Source organism: Lissotriton helveticus, chromosome 8 (assembly GCF_964261635.1).
Source record: "Lissotriton helveticus chromosome 8, aLisHel1.1, whole genome shotgun sequence".
NCBI lineage: Eukaryota > Metazoa > Chordata > Amphibia > Caudata > Salamandridae > Lissotriton > Lissotriton helveticus.
The window spans coordinates 1,710,693,379-1,710,712,148 of record NC_136069.1 but is presented as its reverse complement, the minus strand read 5'-3'; the positions used below and the strand labels follow the sequence as shown (position 1 = coordinate 1,710,712,148).

Genomic DNA, 18,770 nt, shown 5'->3' with positions numbered 1-18,770 from the left:
TTGTGTATGTATGTGTAGGCAGAGTGTGTGTCTATTTGTGAGTTTGTATGTATATGTGATGTGTGTGTATGTGTAGGTTGAGTGGTTGTGTATGTGTGAGTGTGTGTGCCTGTGTGTGTGTGTGTGCATGTATAAGCATATATATTTGTGAGTAAAAGTGAAGGTCAAGGGGCATGTGAAGTGTCTTCCACTATCACTGGAATCTTGATGAACTGATGTCCATGTTATTGTGTAGTGTTTTTCCCTGAGTTATATCCTGTATTAAAACATGATATTATTTATGATAAGTGTTGTAGGGGAAAGATCACTTCTACAAATGGAAAACTTGCACGAGATGTGGTTGTACCTATCACACAGCGGACTACAAGAAATGTTTTGCTATAGATAAAGAGTGTAGACAATGTGTGAAAAAAGGACACTTTTATAAAATGTGTGGGAAGGGGAATAGGATGGAAAAGTATATGTAGCACATTCAGGACCGCCAATTTTGGGATGGGGTCCTGAATGTGCTACATATACTTTTCCATTCACAGATCTGTTCTTAAAAACAATGTCCGCTAACATGTAGCCCACTATATCTATACTCTCACCCTGTTAACCACGCAGGTTTATATCACTAGGTCCTAACACCACTTCTGGCCAATTTTCTCTAAACAGACTTCTAGGAATAATAGTCCAAAATGAACCTGGATCTACCATGAGCTCAGTAGCCTTCCCTTCAATCATGAATGAAGCCTTAGGTCTCATCCTCTGACCTGGTTCCATATCCAACTCTTCATCACTCACACATAAGATTTTGTTTGCACCTTCAACTTTACTACACACACTGGGACGCAACCCCTCGTCTTGTACTACAGCCACCTTCATCCTATTCCCCTTCCCACACATTTTATAAAAGTGTCCTTTTTTCCCACATTTTCTACACTCTTTATCTATAGCAAAACATTTCTTATAGTCCGCTGTGTGATAGGTACTAACACATCTTGTGCAAGTTTTCCCCATATTCTTGTACTGTTCAGAGTTAATAGGAAAACTATCTCCAATATACTTTTTTAAACTACTCTCACCTCTTCCACTAGACTGCAGCTACTTCTTCATCTGTTTCTACACACAATACACTTTCCTTTGTTCCATCTTTCTGTTCCATTTCTTTCATGCAGGCACTTGACTCCTCCACTACCTTCACTATATCAATTGCATTCTGTAGTGATGGGTTCTTCGCTGCCCACAATTTCTCTTGCATCTTTTTATTCCTACACTGGACTATCAGGTGGTCCCTGATCATCTCATCCCTTATCTCTCCAATATTACATTTTTATGTGTAACAAACTGGTCAATATTCTCATCTTGCCTTTGTGGCTGCGTGTAAAACTTATGTCTTGCCATAACTATATTTACCTCCTTTGTATATTGCTTCTTAAGCCTTGCTTTAGCCTCTTGATAAACATTGCTAATCACTCTTCCATCCGCATTGGTACCTACAGGCAAAAATTTAAATGTGTGTTGTCCCTCTTTTCCTAAAGTGCGTAAAAGTAATGCTTTCTTTCTGACAGCACTAAAGTCTTTCCCATCTAAAGCTTCTATGTAATTTTCAAAAATTTCAATCCATTCATCCCATTCAATGGGTGGATCTCCACTCTACTGTAAAAACAAAGGAGAAACTATAATGTTCTGACTCTCCATACCTGTTACAATATTACCACACAACAAAACACCAAATATTTCTATTAACTGTATCCCTAAGAAATCAACAAATTAAAATAATAAAAAAAATAAAAATATATATATATTCCACTTAGTGAACTATCCACATGGGAATATTACTTCTTTTCTTCTTCTTTAATGCTCGATTTCCAAATGTCAATTCAACTGCCAGGGGATGCTAATATTTGCTAATGTTTGATAATGTTTGGTGATTTTTTCCACGCGTTACACAATGCTCCTTCAGCTTACTTCGGATTCGTCCTTAAAGTCAGCAACCATGCTTCTTCCAGTTCAGTATTCCATAAAGTTAGCCAGGACAACTTTTCATCTTATTATTGCACAAAGTCAACAACAATCCATCCTTCAGTTCCCAATCCGTAGATTCAACACGTTGCTAGGTAACGGTACCTAGTTTCAAAGCATGGACATTAACATAGCACAAGATCCACATGGAACATATAACTTACATTTAAAGGCGCAAGTAAGCAATATGTGAATACAACAATAAGATTAGCTCTTTTATGCATATATTTTATGAAGGTGTGCCTTCACTTCATATACAGGCAACACATGCAGCAGAATGGTATTTTTTTGTATTCAAACACAGCGAACCTTACCATTGTTTGCACCACATGCTAGTTTCAAAAGGACATTCATTCCAGGCAGGAACTCCCCCCCCCCACCCCCAGGTCTTCAGACAACTAAGTGTGACCTTTGCTGGCAATGGGCATATTCCCACGGTGTCAGGTGTGAAGCTTCTCTATCCCACCTCACAGAATGGCAAACATTCTGTTCACTAATGATGGCTCTTAGCATTTTGGAGAAAAGGCACCTCAAATCCTAGTAAGGTTTTTTCCTATTACACGAGCTTTATTGTTGTTAATACCACGGCAAGTCAATCAAACAATCATAGCATTTGTAAAGCGCACTACATACCCGTGAGGGTCTCAAACTCTCAAGGCGCTGGGGGGGTGCTGCTACTGTTTGAAGAGCCAGGTCTTCAGGAGTCTCCTGAAGGTTAGAAGCTCTTTGGTCTGCCGTAGGCGGATGGGGAGGGTGTTCCACGTCTTGGCGGCGAGGTGGGAGAATGATGTGGCGCCCGCGGTCACTCTTCGGATGCGGGGGACGGTGGTGAGGGCGTGGTCTGCGGAGCGGAGCTGGCGGGCGGGGTTGTAGAGGCTGAGTCGTCTGTTGAAGTATGCTGGCCCAGTGTCGTGGAGTGCCTTGTGTGTGTAGGTAAGGAGCTTGAAGGTTATCCTCTTGTTGATGGGGAGCCAGTGCAGGTCTTTCAGGTGGGCTGTGATGTGGCTTTGGCGGGGGATGTCGAGGAACAGGCGTGTGGAGGCGTTCTGGATGCGTTGGAGTCGTTTCAGGAGTTTGGCCGGGGCCCTGCATAGAGTGCGTTGCCGTAGTCCAGTCTGCTGCTGACGAGGGTCTGGGTGACCGTCCTTCTAGTTTTGGTGGGGATCCACTTGAAGATCTGCGAAGCATGCGGAGTGTGTTGAAGCAGGAGGAGGAGACGGCGTTGAGCTGCTTTGGAGAGTGTGGAGTCGAGGATGACCCCTAGGTTTTGTGTGTGGTTGGTGGATGTAGGAGGTGCTCCTAGTGCCGTCAGTCACCAGGAGTCGTCCCAGGCCGAGGGGGTGGAGCCGAGGATGAGGACCTCCGTCTTGTCCGAGTTCAGCTTCAGTCGGCGATGGCCTTCATTCCTTTGTGGAGGTTGGTTTTGGCAGTGTGGGGGTCCTTGGTGAGCAAGAGGATCACCTGGGTGTTGTCGGCGTAGGAGATGATGTTTAGGTCTTGCCGTCGGGCGACGTGGGCGAGTGGTGCCATGTAGATGGACAACGTTGGGCTGAGAGATGAGCCTTGGGGTACGCCGCAGATGATCTCGGTGGCTTCGGAGCGGAAGGGAGGGAGGCGGACGCTCTGGGTTCTACCAGAGAGGAAGGAGGTGGTCCAGTCCAGGGCCTTCTCTTGGATTCTGGCGTTGTGGAGGCGTGCTCTTAGAGTGCGGTGGCAGACTGTGTCGAAAGCAGCTAACAGGTCCAGGAGGATGAGGGCCGCGGTTTCTCCATTTTCGAGCATGTTCCTAATGTCGTTGGTGGCGGCGATGAGAGCAGTTTCTGTGTTGTGGTTGCTGCGGAACCCTGACTGGGATGGGTCCAGGATGTTGTTCTCTTCGTGGAAGCTGGTCAGTTGTTCGTTGATGGCCTTTTTGATGACCTTCACCGGGAACGGGAGCAGGGAGAGGGTCGGAAGTTCTTGAGGTCCTTGGGGTCCGCCTTGGGTTTCTTTAGTAAGGCGTTGATCTCTGCATGCTTCCAGCTCTCAGGGTAGGTCGCTGTCTCGAAGGAGATGTTGATCGTTTTCCAGAGGTGGGGTGCGATGGTGCTGCTGGCTTTGTTGTAGATGTGGTGTGGGCAGGGGTCTTCTGGGGAACTGGAGTGGACCGTGTTCATGATCTTGATGGTGTTGTTGTCGTTCATGTTGGTCCAGGCGCGCAGACGGTTGGTGCCGGTGGTCATCATGGGAGCGTGAGTCTGGGCTATTGCCGGGGTGGTGACGGCGTCAGAGGTGTCGTGGATGTCTGTGATTTTGCGAAGGAAGAGGTGGCCAGCGAGTCACACAGGTCGGAGTGATGTCGTTGGTATCGGAGCATGTTCCTTCACGATGCTGAAGAGCTCTTTGCTGTTGTGTGCGTTGTTGTCTAGGCGGACTTTGAAGGCAGTCCTTTGGGCAAATCTGATGAGTTGGTGGTGTCGGCGGGTGGGGTTCCTGTGGACTGTGTAGCTTTCCGGTGTTCTTTCGCGGGTCAATTCTTTTCTAGTTTTCGGCAGGTTTGCTTCGAGGTCTGAAGGCCTGGAGGTCTTCGGTGTACCAGCTGGCTCTCCTGCTGGTGTGGGTGTTCGGTGGTTCCTTGAGCGGGGCGAGGGTGTTGGCGCAGTCGTTGATCCATTGTCTGAGGCTGTGGGCTGCGGCGTCTGGGTTGGTTGAGTCTGCGGGTGGGTTCTGGGCTAGGGCGGACGTTAGCTGGTTCTCAGCAATCTTTCCCCAGCTGAGGCATCTGCTGGGTGCAGTGGTGTGTGGTGGGTTTCTAGAAGGTGTAGTGGATGCAGCGGTGGTTGGTCCAGTCGGTCCAGTGGAGTTTGGTGGTGCGGTCGAAGAAGACATGGGTGCTTGCTGAGAAGATGGGGTCAATTGAGTGGGTGCTGTAACGAGTTGTCTGAGTCCGAGGTTGCCGAGGTTGTCGATCAGGGTGGAGGAGTTGGCATGGTTGTTGTTCTCGAGGTGGAGGTTCAGGTCCCTGAGGAGGATGTAGTCCGTGGAGGCGAAGGCGTGTGTGCTGAAGAGGTTGGTGATGGAGTCCCAGATCTGCAGTCAGGGTCCGGGGGTTCTGTAGATGAGGGTGCCTCTGAGGATGGTGTTGGGGTAGGTGTGGATCTGGAAGTGCAGGTGTTCGGTGGTGCTGAGTGTGTCGTCCGCGTGTGTTGAGATTTTAAGAGTGGTTCTGTGGACAATGGCAATTCTTCCTCCTTTTCCATTGGTGCCCTCCTTGCGGGTGATCTTGTAGCCTTCCAGGATGGCTATGGTGATATCAGGTGCCGAGGAGGGGGTCAGCCAGGTCTCAGTCAGGAAGGTGACGTCTGGGGCGTTGGTGTCGAGTAGGTCCCAGAGTTCGAAAGCGTGTTTACGGGCGGAGCGGGTGTTTAGCTGGATACATCTGAGGAAGTTGGTTTCCATGTTGTGTGTGTTGGCAGGCCAGATGCTGGTGAAGCTGCAGTTCCGTCAGGAGAAGGGTCCTTGGGTGCGTTTTGGGGCAGCCAGGCAGCAGGTGCGAGATTGTCCAGCGTTGAGTGCGTGGAGAGTGCTGGAGTCGTAGCGGAGGGGGGTGTCGTGGTGTGTATCCAGAGTTCCTGGCACTGGTCCACGTGGTGTGGTCCAGGCGCCAACGGGCACAGACAGGCTGCGTGCCTGCATCGCGGCCGCGCAGGGTCCGGCATATATGTGGAGGTGGGAGGGAGGGAGGAGCAGCTGGGAGGCGGGAGCAGCCAATGGGCAATGGTCAGTCAGGGGGGCGGGGCCGCAGGGGACACTGCGACAGGGGAGACGAGTGGCACAGAAGGCAACAATGAAGCACAGGAGGGGGAAAACAGTGGCACAGAAGGCAAAAACGAGGCACAAGGAGTAGGAAAACAGTGGCACAGAAGGCAAAAAAACAGGGCACAAGGAGAGGGAAAACAGTGGCACAGAAGGCAAAAAATGGGGAACAAGAGGGGGCAAACAGTGGCACAGAAGGCAAAAAATGGGGCACAAGAGGGGGCAAACAGTGGCACAGAAGGCAAAAAAACGGGGCACAAAGAGGGGGAAAACAGTGGCACAGAAGGCAAAAAACGGGACACAAGGAGGGAGAAAACAGTGGCACAGAAGGCAAAAAACGGGGCACAAGGAGGGGGAAAATAGTGGCACATAAGGCAAAACACGGGGCACAAAGAGGGGGAAAACATTGGCAGAGAAGGCAAAAAACGGGGCACAAAGAGGGGGAAAACAGTGGCACAGAAGGCAAAAAAACAGGGCACCAAAGTGGAAAAACACACTTATGATCGAGACCTCAACAGCAGCAAGGGCACACAGGTGGAGCGGTTCAGAGGGAGAGCGACCTACCAGGAGGGTCAGGGGTCGCTCTCCTCACTGCGCAGCGTCTGGCATATATAGGAAGGTGGGAGGGAGGAGCAACTGAGAGGAGGGAGGCGGGTGCAGCGAATGGGCAGTGGTCAGTCAGTGGGGTGGGGCCGCAGTGGACACAGAGGAGGGGGAGATGAGTGGCACAGAAGGCAAAAATAGGGTACAGGGGCACCAAGAAGGAAGAAGCACACTTACGAGCGAGACCTCAGCAGCGGCAGGGGAAGACAGACGGAGCTGTGCGGAGGGGGTGCGACCTACATATATGATACACCGGATCTGCATATGATAAAACCCTCTAAAATACCAGCCTAGGGGCGTGGCCAAGATGGTGACCTGCTAGGACGTGTCCTGCTCGGCTCCCCGGCCCTGAACCCCGATCTGCCCTACCACTAGCCTGCAAAACCCCCAAACTACCGGCGCTTTACCCTGCTGAGCAGCGCTGACCAGTGGTGTCCGACGAGAGGTCTCTGGCGACTGCAGCGACTGCCAAAATCGTGCTCTGCCTGCCGCGGCCGCGACGCCTCGGGGAGAAGAAAGCGGCGGTCGCAGGCCTTCACTGCCTGATAAGACTCCCGGGGAGGCCCCAAACGACCTGCCGCCGCCCGCTCGCGAGCGGAGCGCTGCCCATGACAACCGGCACCACCAGAGACCTGCTGCACTCACACAGCCCCGGCGGAGCGCCTGCCCTGTGGGAGCGTGGGAACAGCCGGCCCTGAGACGCCCTGGTGAGCGGCCGCGAAAATCGAGGCCCCTGCTTCGGGCCTACACGGCACAGAGGAGCGGAGACCAGCAGACACCCTGCCTCATCAGGATCCATTGCGGTGAGCCTTGCAACATAGCCACCGCCGGACATTTAGCGAGCAGTTCCCGCCACAGCGCTGACCCACCCGGAGAACCCACGCGCGACCGCACACCACCCGCCTCCGCAGAACTCGGGGCCCTGGCTTTGGGCCTCAGCGTGGCGGAGAGGCAGGAACCAGCAACGACCCTGCCCCAGCCGGGGACCATCACGGTGAGCCTTGCGGCATGGTAAGCGGACCCTGTCTCAGCTTTGCCCAACCTCGCGCTACCCGCCTCCACGGGACCCGGGGCCCCCGGGCTCGGGCCCGATTAGGCCAACTGTAAACCCCGGAGGCCTATGCCCACCCAACAAGTGAGGTATAACTAGCCACCTGGGTGATAATCCCTCTTCGACTGGGAGCCGAGGCGCCCCGCTGAGCAACACCAGACGATGTGCCTGATCACACCCGGGACCCCACCAAAGCATTTCCAGCACGTTCCCTGTGGCGAGGGCCCCCCCCGGAAGCCACCCACCCTATAGACTCAGCCTCAACCCTCCTGCCGGGCTGCCCTGCCACCTGCAGCTGGAAAAGGTGCCGCATCACCGCGCTGCGGTTTGTATGCGCCTAGTTTTAATTATATTTGCTTTTTACTACTGGCTCTTTATTTTCGTTTTGTTTAGCTTTTATTGTGAACTGGCTGGGCTTTCTCCCCCCCCTCTTACCTGCATATAATTTGGGAAACTACACCACCGTTTTGGTGGATCCGGGTTCTGTGGGTGGTCTGGGGATCGACCATCGGCGCCATTTTGGATTGGGACGCTGGTCTTTCGGCGGGCGCCATCTTGGAGCGTCCCTGCACTCCTCCCTCTATTTCCCGCCTATTTAAGGCGATTTTAAGCAGTGGGCAGCCTGGAAAAGGTGCCGCATCACCGCGCTGCGGTTTGTATGCGCCTAGTTTTAATTATATTTGCTTTTTACTACTGGCTCTTTATTTTCGTTTTGTTTAGCTTTTATTGTGAACTGGCTGGGCTTTCTCCCCCCCCCTCTTACCTGCATATAATTTGGGAAACGACACCACCGTTTTGGTGGATCCGGGTTCTGTGGGTGGTCTGGGGATCGACCATCGGCGCCATTTTGGATTGGGACGCTGGTCTTTCGGCGGGCGCCATCTTGGAGCGTCCCTGCACTCCTCCCTCTATTTCTCCGCCTATTTAAGGCGATTTTAAGCAGTGGGCAGCCTGGAAAAGGTGCCGCATCACCGCGCTGCGGTTTGTATGCGCCTAGTTTTAATTATATTTGCTTTTTACTACTGGCTCTTTATTTTCGTTTTGTTTAGCTTTTATTGTGAACTGGCTGGGCTTTCTCCCCCCCCCTCTTACCTGCATATAATTTGGGAAACTACACCACCGTTTTGGTGGATCCGGGTTCTGTGGGTGGTCTGGGGATCGACCATCGGCGCCATTTTCGATTGGGACGCTGGTCTTTCGGCGGGCGCCATCTTGGAGCGTCCCTGCGCTCCTCCCTCTATTTCTCCGCCTATTTAAGGCGATTTTAAGCAGTGGGCAGCCTGGAAAAGGTGCCGCATCACCGCGCTGCGGTTTGTATGCGCCTAGTTTTAATTATATTTGCTTTTTACTACTGGCTCTTTATTTTCGTTTTGTTTAGCTTTTATTGTGAACTGGCTGGGCTTTCTCCCCCCCCTCTTACCTGCATATAATTTGGGAAACTACACCACCATTTTGGTGGATCCGGGTCCTGTGGGTGGTCTGGGGATCGACCATCGGCGCCATTTTGGATTGGGACGCTGGTCTTTCGGCGGGCGCTATCTTGGAGCGTCCCTGCGCTCCTCCCTCCATTTCTCCGCCTATTTAAAGTCGCTCTCTCCCGCGCAGCGGGAACGCGCAGCCGGACGCCGTCGCTTGCCGGAGTCTTGCCAGAGTCCTGCCCGTCTGCGCCCGTCCGCGCTAAGGACGCACTGGGCGCAGCAGGCCCCTCCCATTTAGCACCTTCTGTGAGGTAGGATGATTGTTTACACCAGTGCAGCGCTTCGGGCGATTGGGCTGTCCGTCCCACGATGCGTCTCTGCACCGAACCATCCCTTGTGTGGCCCCTATCAATGTGCCTGCAAAGGATGGTCGCTTGACCAGCCAGCGGGCATTCGGGACTATGACAATACAGCAGCTCTATTGGAAGGCAGAAGTGTGCCTCAGCTGAGCAAGTGTCGTGTTCATGGTCTGCGTATTTTAAATCTCAATACCAGATCTCTGGTGAAACACCATCTGTCTATCATGGACCTTATCACCGACGAGGAGCCAGATCTGTTTATCATCACTGAGACCTGGCTCCAGGACACAGACGCAGCCATAATTAATCTGGCTTGTCCTCCAGGATATTCACTTTTTACGTGGAACCGCCTGTCAAGAGGTGGAGGTATCGCTTTAGCTATAAAATCCACCTTTGTGTGCACTTGGACGGGTCTACATATTGCTGGGTGCGAGAGCGCCCTGTTCAAGATCAACATCAGCCCTCAGTTCACGCTGTCTGGGATGGTCGTGTACCGCCCCCCAGGAAGTGATGTAGCATTCAGGGGAGCTTTCCCTGAGGCGGTTAGTACGCTAGCTAGTGACTGTGCCAATTTTTGCATCCTAGGTGACCTCAACCTCCATTTTGACAATCAACAGACCCCGGCTATCAGTGGTTTTCTGGCGGATCTGGAGGCCCTTCAGCTGACCCAACTTGTCACTCAATCCACACATGTGGCTGGTCACATTTTGGACCCGTTTTTTACCAACTTATCGGATGTCCAAGTCTTGGCTATTTCTCCATTGGGTTGGACGGATCATTTTTTGGTGTCTGTCTGGCTACCTCTCCCCGAAACCCCTATTATTCCATCTCCTAAGTGGATCCCTCGGTGGCACTGGAATAAGCTCAGGCTAGAGGACCTACACTACATCATGGCTGAAGAGCCACTAGGCCCCCTGCTTAATGTCACCTTGGGCTACGACCAATTTTGCAGCTGGATTACCAAGGCGCTTGACAAACTGGTGCCTATCATCTCAAGTAAATCCAGCTCCAGGCAATCGAGCCCTTGGTATGACAGTGCCCTCCGTGCCCTGAAGGGTTCATGCAGAAGGGCAGAAAGGGAGTGGCGGAAGACGTATGATGTCGCTAAAAAAAACATGTATCTGGCTTCCGTCAAGCTCTACCATCGAGCTATCTGTAGAGCCCGTGCGGCCTTCTATGCGACGGAATTCCGTAATAGCCACAATCCATCGAAGACCATCTTCAAAGCCCTCAAAAATCTGATGGCTAAGAGAGCCGCGCCGCAAGTGGATGGTTCTACCTCCCATTGCGAAACTACTTTGTCCTGGGATGGGTTTGTCAAGTTGGCACGAGTCAAGTCCGGCTCTCCGGCGGACCCGCTTAGACCTGCCCTCTTCAGAGATTCCTTTTTTCAGGGGCGTACTGCGGTGTGTTCGCTGATCAATCTCTCCTTGACTTCAGGTACGGTTCCTGCCAAGTGGAAGCAGGCGGTGGTGTTCCCGATCCTGAAAAAACCATTATGGGATCCTTTAAAACCGGAAAACTACCGCCCGATTTCATTGCTTCCCTGGCCGGCCAAAATCATGGAGGCCCACGTCAACCTGGCCCTCTCTGAGCACATGGCCCGGGCCAATGTCCTCGATCCTACGCAGAATGGGTTCCTTGCTGGCCACAGCACGGAGACTGCCCTTCTTGCAATGGTAGAACATCTGCGGAGTGTGTTGGATGCAGGTCAAATGGTAGCGCTTATTTTATTAGACCTCAGCGCTGCCTTTGATACGGTGTCCCATTGCATCCTTCTGCACCGCCTGGAGGACATCGGCATCTGTGGCTCTTCTCTGCAGTGGTTCCGCTCCTTCCTTAGCGATCGCTCCTTCTGCGTTGCCACCCCCCCTTTTCAGTCCAAATTCCATCAGTTGGACCTGGGGGTCCCTCAGGGCTCCTCGCTGAGTCCCACGCTTTTCAACTTGTACGTGCGGCCGCTAGCTGATGTCGCCAGGCAATGGGGCCTAACCATGGTCTCGTATGCCGACGACACACAGCTGGCGGTCACGATCAGCGGGGATGCCGAACAGGATGCCCCCAGATTTCGAGATGGACTGAGAGAGGTGGCCAGCTGGATGAATAACAACTGTCTCCAGCTGAACGCGAAAAAAACTGAGGTGATGATCGTTGGGAAGGGAGCTGACCGCTGGGGTGGCGTCTGGTGGCCTCCGGAGTTAGTGCCGGCCCCTACACCAGTGATGGAACTTAGGAACCTGGGAGTGTGGCTAGATCACACCCTTTGCTTCACTACCCATACTAAGAGAGTGGCTGCTTGCTGTTTCGGTGTCCTGCGTGGGCTAAGGCCGGTGCTAAAAATTTTTGATGCCCCGACGAGACAGCTAGTTATACAAGCGACGATCATCTCCCGACTGGACTATGCCAGCTCGCTCCTGCTGGGAGTAAACCAATCTGAGATCGTTCGCTTGCAGCGAGTACCGAATGCTGCTGCGAGAGCAGTGGTAGGTCTGCCGAGGTCCTGTCCCACTTCTAACACCCTGCGGTCCCTACACTGGTTGCCAATTAAAAGTCGTATCCACTTTAAAGCCCTTAGCCTTGCTTTTAAAATCTTAAAAGGATCGGCACCTGAGATCCTTAATAATCTTTTATCCGCCTATGTCCCGACTCGCTCTCTCAGATCTCTTGGGCAATCTCTTGCGGTTATTCCGCGTTTCAGGCTTAGCCGGATGGGCGGTCGTTCCTTTCGTGTGAAAGCTGCGGCTCTCTGGAACTCCCTCCCTTTGGAAATCCGCCAGTTAGAGGATCTATTAGCATTCCGTAGGGCCGTGAAAACTCACTTGTTTTAATTCCTTCACATGGAGTCGTGTACTTTTCTGTTTCCTTTTGCGTTGTGTTATGTCCACCTTTTCCATGCGCCAGGACGCTCCTTAGCTGGAGCATCTGTGTGCAAAATAAATGATAATAACATAACATAACATAACAGCTGCCCCCCTAGTCGGGGACCCGGCTGGGACACCATGGCCAACACGAGCCGCAGGGGAGTTCGTACTATTAATGACATGTTGGTGAAAACCGCGTTGAAAGGGGAGAAAACCCAGACGTCCCCGTCGCCATCAGTGTCGGCGGCCACCCCGGAGAAAGGGAGCGGGTAGGCCCCTAATACAAAAGCCTTCCTTGAAACGCTATTCAACACCCTGCGGGAGGAGTTTCAGGCGTTGAAACAGGACTTAGCAGGCGAGCAGCGAGAACTCCGCCGTGACGTGGACGGCCTGGGGGAACGGGTGGCAGCGATGGAAGAAACGGGCCAGGCCCATTGCGAAGAGCTGGAATCACTGCAGCAGGAGGTCCTCTGCCTCCGAGACCAACAGGTGGACCTTCAAGCACATGCGGAGGACCTCTAAAACTGATCCTGGCGGAACAACATACGGGTCCGGGGAGTGCCAGTGAAAGCAGAGGGGAACAGCGTTACCAGCTACCTACAGGACCTGTTCAGGGAGATCCTTGGTGAACCTGCCGACTTCACCATCCGCATAGACAGGGCGCACAGAGTTGGCCTGGCACGAAGCGCGTCGGCCCCCCCTCCGGACATACTGGCCTATCTCCTGGACTTCCCTCTGAAAGAAAGGATTCTGAATGAAGCCCGTCAGAAACAACCTCTCCGTTTCCGAGATAACCCTGTGGCGTTATTTCAGGACCTTTCCGCAATTACGCTTCAGAAACTACCGGCCTTCCTGGTGGCCACAACATTTCTGAGAGAGAAAGGGGTACTCTACTCCTGGGGTCACCCATTCCGACAGATTTTCAAATGGGAAGGAACCCTACACCAGCTTCGCTTGCTCGGAGACACGTGTGACCTGCTGGGGCTCGACATGCTGGGGCTCGAGGCTCGAGGATGCCTTCCCGCGACCCACGCGAGAGGGAGCATCACCGAGTTCCCGGGAGGGTTGGCACCAAGTACGGAGGCGATGCTCTCCCAAAAAGGACCTGAGGCCGGACCCGGCGACTGTAGCCGTGGAACACGCTGCAGCCATCCAAGAGGTGGTCAGAGACACAACGGCTCCACCTTGAAGTACCACTGTGTGGGGATTTGCCTTCATAGCTATGCAATCTCGGGGAGAGGGGCGGGGGGGCCACGAGGGTCGCCACTGCCACACACTCCTCCTTTTTGAGACTCTACGGGCCCGAAATGACTTTGCTCGGGCCCGGGACTATGGTTCCAAATTTGGGATTCCCAGTTGGGGGAGGGAGGGGGAAGGCGGGCGGGTCAGTTGGGGGTTGCTGGTGGGGAGGAGAAGTGGGAGGGGTAGGAGAGGAGGGGGGGAATGAGGAAGAGGGGGACGGTTGAGGTTGTTTTTTTGGGATCGGGGTTGGGAGGTTGGTTGCTGGGAGGGGGTACCCCTTGTCCACCTATTTCAGTTGCTTCCCACAGGAGCCCTTTTGGTTTTGTTTCTTGCACATCATTCACAGCTCCAGAACCACCCGGCTGACCAATGCCACACACCAAGCTTAAAGTTCTCTCCCTGAATGTGAGGGGCCTTAACAACCCCATTAAGCGTCTGACAGTCTTGTCCCTCTTAGAGCACACAGCAGCCGATATTTGCCTCCTACAGGAGACACACCTCCTGCCCAAAGACCAGCATCGTCTTAAATCCTGGGCCTTCCCTACAGTTTTTTCATCATCCTCCAAGAAAGCAGTGGGGGTGGCAATCTTGCTGTCTAAGTCATTTACAGGCAAGGTTCTGCAGCGGGAGGCGGAAATCAAGGGGAGATTGTTGGTACACCGCTTCCTCATAGCGGGACAGACATTAATAGTGGGGTCAATATATGCACCTAACGAGGGTCAGGAAACATTTCTCAAAACAGCACTAGCAGCAGCCACAGCAAACACAGAGCACCGGCTCCTCCTGGGGGGCGACCTTAACTTAGTCTTTCATAACACACATGATCGCTCCTGCCTATGGTGGGGGCAGGTTAGGGCCCTCTCCAAGGCCAGCCAAGCTTACCTACATGATCTCGACATGATTGACCTCAGGAGGCATATGCACCCACGCAGCACCGCCTACACCTATCATTCAGGGGCTCACAAATCCTATGCCAGGCTGGACTACTTCCCATGCACCTCCCCATTGGTAGCACAGGCGCAGGAGATGGACATCTTGCTGGCCTCGCTCTCTGACCACTCCCCAATAGTTACCACGTTCCTCATGCCAGCAGCACCGGCCCTGCGCCGACATTGGCGCCTCCGAGAGGCCTTCCTTCATACTCCCTCAACAGTGGAGCGGATCAAAACTGCTATCGCACAATTCTTGACACACAATCACAATACCGACACCTCAGTAGCCACTCAATGGGTTACCCTGAAGGCAATCCTACGCGGCGAATTTATATCTATAGCCGTAGCCAATAACAAAGATAGAGCGCAGACGAGGGCTGAAATCAGGCAACGAGTGTCGGAACTGGAGCAAATGCACCAGCGCACGGGGGCAGCATTGGCCTGGCGGCAACTATGCACCGAGAGGAAAATGCTAGCTGCGCTAGATAAAGACGCCGCGGAGTATGAAGCTCTACACCTCAAGCAGACATACTACTCAGGGGGAGACCGATGCGGCCGGCTCTTAGCGAGCAAGCTACGGGAACAGCGCCAAAGGCAGGGGGTATGAGCAGTACAGGCTGAGGGTGGAGGCCTTGCCACAGACGACGCGGCGATAGCGGAGGCTTTCGGAAAATTCGACGAATCCCTCTATGCTGGAGACACCCTTGGCTTGCAGGCAGGCCAGACTTATCTGCAGGAGGCACGTCTCCCGTCTTTAAATTCGGCACAGGCGGATCTCCTGGACAGGCCAATTGGCCTAAAAGAGGTGATCTCAGCGATTTCCCGCCTGAAGCTTGGGAAATCCCCTGGCCCAGATGGCTACCCCGCAAGATTTTATAAAACGTTTTGCCACCAAGTAGCCCCCTCCTGCGGGACCTTTTCAATTCCTTTGACCAGCCTGGTGCGATACCCGCAGAACTCCTGGAGGCGTCAATCTCAGTCATCCCGAAACCGGGCAGGGATGCGACCCGTTGCGGATCATACCGTCCGATCTCGCTATTGAATATCGACTTCAAACCCTACACGGGTATTTTAGCGAGCAGATTGGCCCCTTACATGCAACAACTAGTGGAGCCTGACCAGGCGGGTTTTATACCCCAGCGACAGACCAGTGACAATACCAGACGTGTCCTCAATCACATCGAGGCGGGATCTCGCGCACGCCCAGACTGTATGCTACTCACGATTGACGCTGAAAAAGCGTTCGATAGGGTGCATTGGCCCTACCTGGAACAGGTCCTGCATCATTTTGGCTTCGGGGAGGTCCTCTGCACCCACATTCTGAACTGCTACAGACAACCTAACGCCACAGTGCGCGTCAATGGGCATACATCCCCCCGCTTTCCGATTGGAAGAGGGACCAGGCAGGGTTGACCCCTTTCCCCCATTTTGTTTGCCCTCTACATGGAGCCGCTGGCGCAAAGGGTTAGGCAGCACGACCTCATTAAGGGCATTACATTTGGAGGTGACATCCACAAAATTAGTCTCTACGCAGACGTCATCTTACTCTCCCTTACCGAGCCGATTCAATCGCTTCGGGCGCTTTTCATTGAACTCTGTTGCTTTGTGCTCGGCTCCGGGTTTAAAATCAACACGGTGAAATCGATTGCTCTTAATATCTCCTTATCACCTGACACCCTCTCCGAAGTACGAGCAGAACACGATGTGCAGTGGTCCGACTCGACCGTCCCCTATTTGGGAGTCCTCCTAGGTCCCACCATCACAACTACGGTAGAAGCGAACTATACCAGACTCCGCACGCAGCTCTGTGACGAACTTCGGAGATGGAAACAACACTCCCTCTCCTGGTTGCGGAGGATAGCCACCACTAAAATGACCCTGCTACCACAGATTCTTTACCTGTTCCAAACTCTCCCCTTGAGACCGCCTCGCGGCTGGATCCAACAGATGCAGTCCAAGCTGACACGCTATTTATGGCAGGGTCGTCGGCCACGCTTTAAGTAAGCCAAGGGATGCCTGACCTCCAACTCTACTTCTATGCGGCACAACTCCGGAGCCTAGTGGAGCCTAATGCCTAGTGGAGTGGTATCAGCCGGAATCGGGCAAGCACTGGCTTTTTCAAGACCAGGCGGTGGCGGGTAAGCCCCTACAGGGGATCCCCTTTCTCCCTAGGCGCCATCGACCGCCTAACCGCTATGCCTCCCACATCACAGGCACAGTCATGGAAGTGTGGGACCGCGTTGCGTCCAAGCATGAACTGTCTTCCTTTCCCTCCCCTCTCACACCGCTCTTTGACAATCCCGACTTCACCCCGGGCCTAGATCCGAAAGCCTTTATGAACTGGCGCCGCTCCCCTTGCAGAGCACTAGGGCACCTCTTCAATTTGGAAGGAATCCTTTCCTTCTCGCAGCTGAAAGAGGATTACGGCATACCAGAGAACGACAGCCTAGCCTACCTGCAGGTTCGACACTGGGCACTCCACCCTGATGTTAAACCCGGAGCGCAACGGCCGCTTACCCCTATGAGAAGTGGCTTCTTACTCGCACTTCCGAGAAAAAGTTGATCTCGGACCTATACCAATGCCTCCTCCTCATGAACATACATACATATAATGCAGGCAGATGCCGATGGGAGCGAGAACTAGGCAGGACCCTCACACACAAGGAATGGAGAGGTATATACCACAGGGCACGACACTCCGCATACCACACCAGATTGACCGAAACCCTAACCAAGGTGGCCACCTACTGGTACCTCACACCTGCACACCTTCATCAAGCCAACCCACACATTAGCGACCGCTGTTGGAGAGGGTGCGGAGAACTGGGCACATTGGAACACCTGCTCTGGAGCTGTGACCGCATACAAGGGTATTGGGACACGATTATAGATTTCCTGCTTACATCCTACTGGGGCTGCCCAGCACCCTGATGTATCCCCTGAAGTCCCGGAGGGGTCACATGATAGCGATTGCATTGGGAGCGGCCACAAAAAACATCCTAGCACATCGGAGGACCCCGCAGGCTCCCCCACACACAGGCTGGTTACACAGGTTATGGATGGTGCTAGGCATGGAAAAGCTGTCCCTAGTTCGGGCCGGCCGGGGAGACGAATTCCCAGAGTTGTGGCGTCCCTTCTTAACACTGCTCACAGGGGAGTTTCGCGAGCTGAGCTGCCCCACATACTTACGCCTTCTCAGGCTGGCCGACACTCAAATTCCGGAAACAAGGGCAACCAAGGGCGTGCGACACCACAAACACTGATGCTTCGATCATACTTCCTATTTTTTGGGCTGCAATGGACTTCTTCCTTTAGATGGGTAGACAGGGGGATGGGGGAAGGGAGGGGGTGGGACCCAATGTTTTGTGTTTATAGATATAGACGGCCTGCATTGCTGCTCACCCTGGCAGGCACTGAATGTACTTACCGGCCTTACATTACCACTTGCCTTGCTGAACTTGTTCACCGGACTAAGGCCCTATTGTCTTGTTCTTTGTGGAAACTCAATAAAAGATTTAAACCATAAAATACCAGCCCAAATGACTTGTTTGTGCTGGTTCTGGGTCAGTGTTGAGGAGGACTCAAGTATAACCTGAACATATTTGCAGTCTAGGAGTAGAACTTTTTCACACGGCTGTGGGGAAGGTTTCACAGTACATCTGTCTATGTTCTCTGCTCTGTGACCAAGGGTACTTTGAGTACCCACTTACCTAGAGTACTAGTGTACATTTACTACCTACCTAGAGTACTACTCTACATTTACTACCTACCTAGAGTATTTTAGAGCATAAGTGCAGGTGCAACACACATCAATTACAAAAACTGAGAGAACAAATGTATAATCTGTATACTAGGCAAATATTGTTCCAAAATATTCCTTTTATTCCAATTTCATATTACTTTAAAAATGTGGAGATAAACATCAGTTTTCACAGCGATACAGCCTATACATTTCGTCCTACTAGAGGACTTTTTCAGGGCTCTAATAATTCGAGGAGGAAGAATCAAAAGAATAACCAGGGCAACTGCCTAAATGTCGTTCCCCATCTAAGTCACTGTTATCTGGAATACTCAATATCAAGTGTTTAGGCAGCGTCCCTCGAAGTTATAGATATTAAATAGATACAGAAGCAAGGATGTCGATTGGGTCCAGTGAGGGGGCACTGTCGGTTACGCAAAATATTGCGAAAACAAAAGGGGATTACACCTGGATCGGTCGATACTGAATTTAGGTATCAGTCAGTGTGCGGGTTCCTTATATAAGAGGAAAGATATCAATAATACAGATGAAACCCCAAGGCAAAGGCACGTATATGAACTTAAATCTTGCAAGCCTGCTTATAATCGCCCAGTTGGATCACATAAGCACCCTATCATTAGCCCCAATTCCGTATGCGGCCCACCCAAAATATATCAGTTGCAATGCAAGCTGTATGTGCTAGATCAAATGTCGACAGCCGATATTAGAATGTCAACAAAAATTCAAGAGCCAAACATCACAG

The 18,770-nt window shown here is 52.5% G+C and overlaps 1 long non-coding RNA gene across 1 annotated transcript in view; it reads right to left on the bottom strand.

The window, feature by feature from the left end:
• Positions 1-18,770, bottom strand: part of LOC144772171 (uncharacterized) — a 245,950-nt gene that overhangs the window by 130,379 nt on the left and 96,801 nt on the right. The window lies entirely within an intron of this gene.